This window comes from Corylus avellana, chromosome ca4 (genome assembly GCF_901000735.1).
Source record: "Corylus avellana chromosome ca4, CavTom2PMs-1.0".
Lineage (NCBI taxonomy): Eukaryota > Viridiplantae > Streptophyta > Magnoliopsida > Fagales > Betulaceae > Corylus > Corylus avellana.
This window is the reverse complement of record NC_081544.1, coordinates 5,386,592-5,393,106: the sequence shown is the minus strand read 5'-3', so window position 1 is coordinate 5,393,106 and position 6,515 is coordinate 5,386,592.

Sequence of the window (6,515 nt, the reverse complement as noted above, 5' to 3'; positions counted from 1 at the left end):
ACCCTGAAACTCCCTCACGTGTGGACTCAAACTCTCTTTTAATAGGTAAAGCCCAACACATGAAATATTTAATTGAAATATCTATGAGGTAAATGATGGAGTCAATGTTTGATCTCAAGACCTTTACATTTGTTAACATGTTAAATTATAAGTTATCTCAAAAGGTTAAGCTGATAGAAATAAGTAAATTTAATCATTTAATCAACGTTTAACAAAAGTATAGATCAAAGAAATCTCTGAGGATATATGTGATGTTGTAATTTTAGAGCTATGTGCTCTTGTTATTTAGAGCTTTATGCTCTTGTTTTGTTTAAAGTTTGTACACTCTAGATTATCCTTTTGATGATAATGAAGTTCAAACTGTTATTTTAAAAAAACTCATCAATAATTTTTTTTTTTTTTTTTTTTTTACAAATTCAATAGATCAACTATTAGATTTGTGTGCTTATGTAAACCCCACATAAATTAAATTATAAATTCATCCATTCACTATGAAAATAGTTAAAAGATGATTGAAACATAATAAATTTTATCATTTCTCAATTATAATTGCTTGGAAAGTCAAGTATGGTCCAAATTGTGGTCAGAAATCTTAATTCGATGCGATGCACACATAAACAAATGTGAAAGAGGAAGTTGACCCAGAAGATGTGCAATTGGTTTAATTTCAAACACCTTTTTAAGTGACTCATATTATTAAGTATTTTAAGTCACTTAAAATACTTCAATCTAACCGATACAAAATGATTATAAAGAGTAACATTACTCTTTTGATTCATATATATGTCAAAGATTTGCACTTGAATAGTAGGACTAAAATTCATTATTTTTGGCTTTCGGTGTCCAAAATAACTTAAAATGGGTGTCGAGGACTATATTGTCGTAAACAACATGAAATAAAAGGAAAAGTGGGGATACAACCTTGTATGTATGACTATCAATTTTTGACACGACGTACGAACCCTACACGAAATTATAGGATTAAGATTTAGCATAAATGAATTTGAGTCATAAACAAGTTCACTTGCTTGACCCCTTTAATAAATAAGTCAAATGTGTCAAATAGGTCATGTTCGGGTTAAACATGTTATAAATATTTTGTTTATGTTTAAATGGATCAAATAAGTTGAATCGTTTGTGACCCATTTATTGAACAAATCAAACAGCTCGTATGAGAGGTCACTCGCAAACCGTGTATACCAAACTAGCAATGGCCGAGCGCGCTAGTGCGAAAGCCGTTGCGCTAACGAACAAGTGCGATTTCACTTGATTGGATTGACGAATTAAATAGATTGACCAAATCCCGACTTTCCCAACAATAAAGGAGGGAGAGATCGGGGGATTCATATGAATTCATCACGCCGTTGCTTTTTGTCGCACTCTATTTATTGTAGCAATCTATGCATTTTACCTAGTCTCTATCTAATATCTCGAAGAAGAAAAAATGGTAATATTATCTTTATAATTTTTATAATTTTTATGATTTTTTTTGTTATGACACATGGCATGTTTTTGTTAGAACATGTGTCAGTTTGTTAGTTTGATTGACAAAATGATAATGGAAATACTAAACCAATATTTTTCCATAAATTAGGTACCATATGTGATACAAATTAAAACCTAAGTGAAAAACCTAAATACTAAAAAATAATTAACCATTTTTTTTAAAAAAAGTTTATTTCCTTGTCTATTTGCATTTCACGGTATTCTGAATTGGGTGGTCAATTTGAGGAAAAAGTAAGAACTTATGGGTGCACATGGGTGTCCAAAGGTTGAGGAAGATGTGTAAGGCAAAATGGCGTGAATTTGGGAGATTCTTGACCTTTAATGAAGGCCACGTGTCAAAGCCATTCCACTCATCTACTACCTTTGTACTTAGTTATCCAGGAAGAATGATTTATTTGTCAAATTAGTGGAGTTTTAGGCTTAAAATTCAGTTTTTTCATTCTGATATATATATATCCAATTACAGAAACCAATGTGATTTCCATGTGAAAATGATCCCATGCGATTTGGTTAGGTAGATGGAAATGATGTTGAGAGAGAGGAGGGTGTCTTAGCGCCCAAGATAGAGAAACCAAAGTTACTCTCAATCACTTAATTAAATTTTCTAGGATTATAGATCATTATAATATCCTTTTTCAATATTGAACTTAGTCAATTACCAAATTATTCTGGATCCCTATTAATATTATACTCAAAACGTTTCTAAAAATATTATTGACCCAAAACCCACCTTATTTATTCACAAATGTTTTTTTATTACCGGCTACTAGGCTTTTCTTGAGTTTATTTATGGATCATATACCTATTCAAGTATCCCTTTACAAACTCCTACTAGGTCATATGTAGAGAATTTAATCATCAATTCCTTTGATTCAAGTATCAGCTAACTAGCTAAGCCTAATTGTTAGAGAACAAAATCTGCTCTTTCTACGACTCCATATTACCAAACCATCCCGGATCCCTATCAATATTATACTCAAAAGATTCCTAAAAATATTCTTGACCCAAAACAACATCTTATATATTTATTCATAAATGTTTTTGATTATAATTGGTTACTAAGCCACTCTAGAGTTTATTCTATTTTTTATACAAGGGCTTATCGGTCATATACCCATCCAAGGACATGATCATCTTTTGGTGTCACGTGTAAAGTAAAAATTGAATTTGCTACAAATTATTGAAGGACCACCTTTGGCATGAAACAAGACTTGACTTTGTTTAATTTCAATATAATAAACACTTTTCGATAATTAGATCCAACATGGACAACAGATAGATTCGTTAACGAAGGCGGCAAAGTGAGCATTATATATATATATATTTTGCAATAAGAAAAATCATATTTTGGCCCATGGCCCATAAAAATTCTAGGCGGCAAGAGGTCATAGACTCCATCACAGACGAAGCTGTAACCTCTTGCCATCTAAACTTTTATAGGTTAAAAATTATATTTTATTGCACTAACATTTCTAAAAAAAAAAAAATGAACGATGGAGCATGTGGGGGTCTATGTCAAACCATTAGCCCAATATAATTTAAAATAATATGGTGCACAAACTTCAATACGATTTTGTGGTTGAAAAACACGTCTCAATGACTTCACTACATCCCTTTAAGTGTGTTTGGCAAAGGACTTAAAAATAAGACTCATTATTTTTTTCAAAATTAATTAAAATATTCTTATTTTTTACATCATATCAATTACTTTTTATTACTATTTAAATAAAAAAATTATTATAAAACAAATTTCTTATTTCGCTTTTTTATGCAAACTATTTTTACTTTTTTTCTCAAACCAATTAAATCTTGTACTTTACGATTCACTCATTTTTCAATGCCATCAAAAAGGATATCTACTCTTGAAGGACGTGTATGTCCCATCAAAGCCCCCGTGTGGACTGCCTGATATATTTGATTAGATAGTTCTTCTTTTCTATATTTGTTCACTTGTGGTCTTTATAGCTTCTTTATTGTATTTGTGGGCTTTGAAAACTTCTATAAAAAAACATTTTCAAGTGTGTGTTTGCTAAAAGAGGCTGGACCGACCCTCTTCCTCAATCCCAAAACAAAAATAATTTTACCTTAAAATTAATCCCAACATTCTTACTTTATATACCATATCAATTATATTTTTTTTTTATTATTCAAAAAAAAAAAATCACTACAAAACAAAATTTTTACATTTTTTCATATAAAATATATTTTTTTTATTTTTTTCCACAAAATATTTTCATTAAAACCAATCAATCACGCATTCCTAAATAGTTTTGACCCGGTCCATTCTCTTGGCAAACATAGCCAAAAGATCCGAACATTCAAGGCATTATTATCTTGGGACTACTTATGGCTGTACAATGATCGATCTTTAGCCATGTACACAAATGAGGCTGTGTTTGGCAAAGAAGTGGATTGGATCGGATCCAAAATTTTAAATAATTATTCTTAAAATTAATTTCAACATTCTTACTTTTTACATCACATTAATCACTTTTTATTACTATTCAAATAAAAAATTATTACAAAACAAAAATTTTCACTTTTTTTATATAAAACATTTTTACTTATTTCTCTCACATAAATCAAATCTACTACAGTTTTAGCCCACTTCCTCAAGGTCCACTCACTCATTTGTCAAACATAGTTTGTCCTTGATTTGAGCTACTCAATTAGTTGTTCAAGGATTTGTTTTTCTTCTTCTTTTTCTTATCTGGGAGATTAAAGTCAAAGTACTATTTTTTCCTGTTTAAAGGACCATAGTAGACCAAACTTTTCAAGAATCTGCTTATATGATGAGATATCTTTTGATTTTTTTTTTCTTCCTATAAATATCTTTTTAATTGGAATATCTCTGAATTATGTAATGGGATGTATCTTACATCATATTAAATTTGACACTATTTACTAAATTTAGGCCTTAAAGAAAGGCCCAAGTAGTTTGACCCACTTCGGGCGGTTATTAACAATAACTAACCACTTTCCTATATTCCAGTCTTGAGCCGATGATGCAGCATGGTTTAGTGGGCTGCAGCAAAGAATATCAATAAGTAGCAGATAAATACTTTTAAATCTTGATTATATTAATGATCTAAGAAATCTTCTTGATAAAATTAGATACTCTCTAGGTTTTGAAGGAAAATAGATAAATAAATTCAACTCTGAGTAATTCTCATTAATAAAAATCAATAATCAACATAAACTCTTTTTCTAAAGGCTATAAGCATAATTTATAGCCCCAAGACTCCTATTACTAGTAAAACACAGAATAATACCTCCAAAAACCCTAATCCTAGCAAAACAAGGAAAGAAAGTCGGTTTAAACCTAAAAACGCAAGAAAAATAACATAATGGACCTGCGTGCGCTCGATCGCAGTTCCAGAGAGCAGGTGCGCTCGATTGTGTGATCGATCGCAATCACAAGGCGTAACGAGCGCAAGTGCGCTCGACCACGCTTTAGTGCGCTCGAGTGCACTACCAGAAACCATTATCTAAGCTACATCAGCTGGTTACTTAGTGTTAGAGTAATGATTAAATGATTAAATTCATATTTTTTTATCAGTTTAAGTTTTTTGGACAAATGATGATTTCATATAGTATTATACCCAAAAGTTCTGAGTTCGAACTTTATTTCACTCATTCACCCAATTTCAATTAAATATTCTACATGTTAGAATAATATGATTAAATTTATTTCTTTTTATTAACCTAAGCTTTTAAGATAAGTGATGATTTAACAACTAACGATAAATATTTGCATTTCTTCCATCAATTGGAAGATTCAACTATGAGTTAAACCAAATTGTTACAAATAAGAATCCTAATTTCTATTAGAGAAACCCATATTAACCTCAATCCGTCAACACCCCTAAGTTTATAAATCGTTCTAAGCTCCTTTACAATATTTCCCTTGTTCTAAATTATCAAACTATCCTAGATCCCTATCAATATTATACTCAAGAGTCAAAACGTTCTTAAAAATATTCTTGACACAAAACAACACCTTATTTATTCATAATTTTTGTTGATTATTGGCTACTAAGCCTCTATTAAGTTTATTCCATCCCGACAATGGAAGTACAGAATTTATTCATCAATACTTATAGATTCAACTATGAGTTAAACCTAATTGTTAGATATTAAAATCCTAGTTTATATTAAAGAAACCTCAGTCCATTAAATTCCCTAAAAGTATAAATCATCATTGTAATTAATTAAGCTCTTTTTACACATTGCTTTTGCTTTTATTGTGGCGTCTGCGAAAGAAAAACAGTTCATTTGAGAGAAAATGGAGCCACTCCCGCTGAACATGAACGGGTGTCCTGCCGGGAATAGCCAAAAGTAAATGATCTTTTTAAGACCCTTTCTCCCCTTTCAATTAGCTAGGAAAAAAATATATATATATATAAAGATTTTAAAAAGGCCCCACCCACCTTGACCGTTTCTTACATATATTATAGCATGGAAGCTAGATCCGTGAGGGATATATATGCTTGAGTTTACAACATTACATTGATTACATTACCCTTGGTGGCTTGGTCTAAATTACAAAACCATTCAGGATCCTTACCAATATTTATATTCAAAAAGGTGCTAAGCCTCACTTTAGTTTACAACATTGCCCTTGATCTAAATTACCAAACTATCTCGGATCTCTATCAATTATTATAATCTTGATCTAAAGGTACTAAGCACAGGTCATCAATTATAAGTTAAACCTAATTGCTAGAGATTATAATCCTAGTTTCTATATCTATATAAAAATAATAATAATCCCAGTTTCTATTAAAGAAACCCAAGTTAACCTCTATCCCTTAAATTCCTTAGAATTATAAATCATTATAAGCTCTTTTTACAACATTTTTCTGTCTAAATTACCAAAATATCTCGGATTCCTATCAATACTATTTTATTATATGAAAATGGGAGAGGAATAGAGGGATAGGAAGGAAAAAGAACAAACATGGATGAAGGAGAGAGAGAGGAAGAGAGAAGGAAAAAAAAAAAAAAGA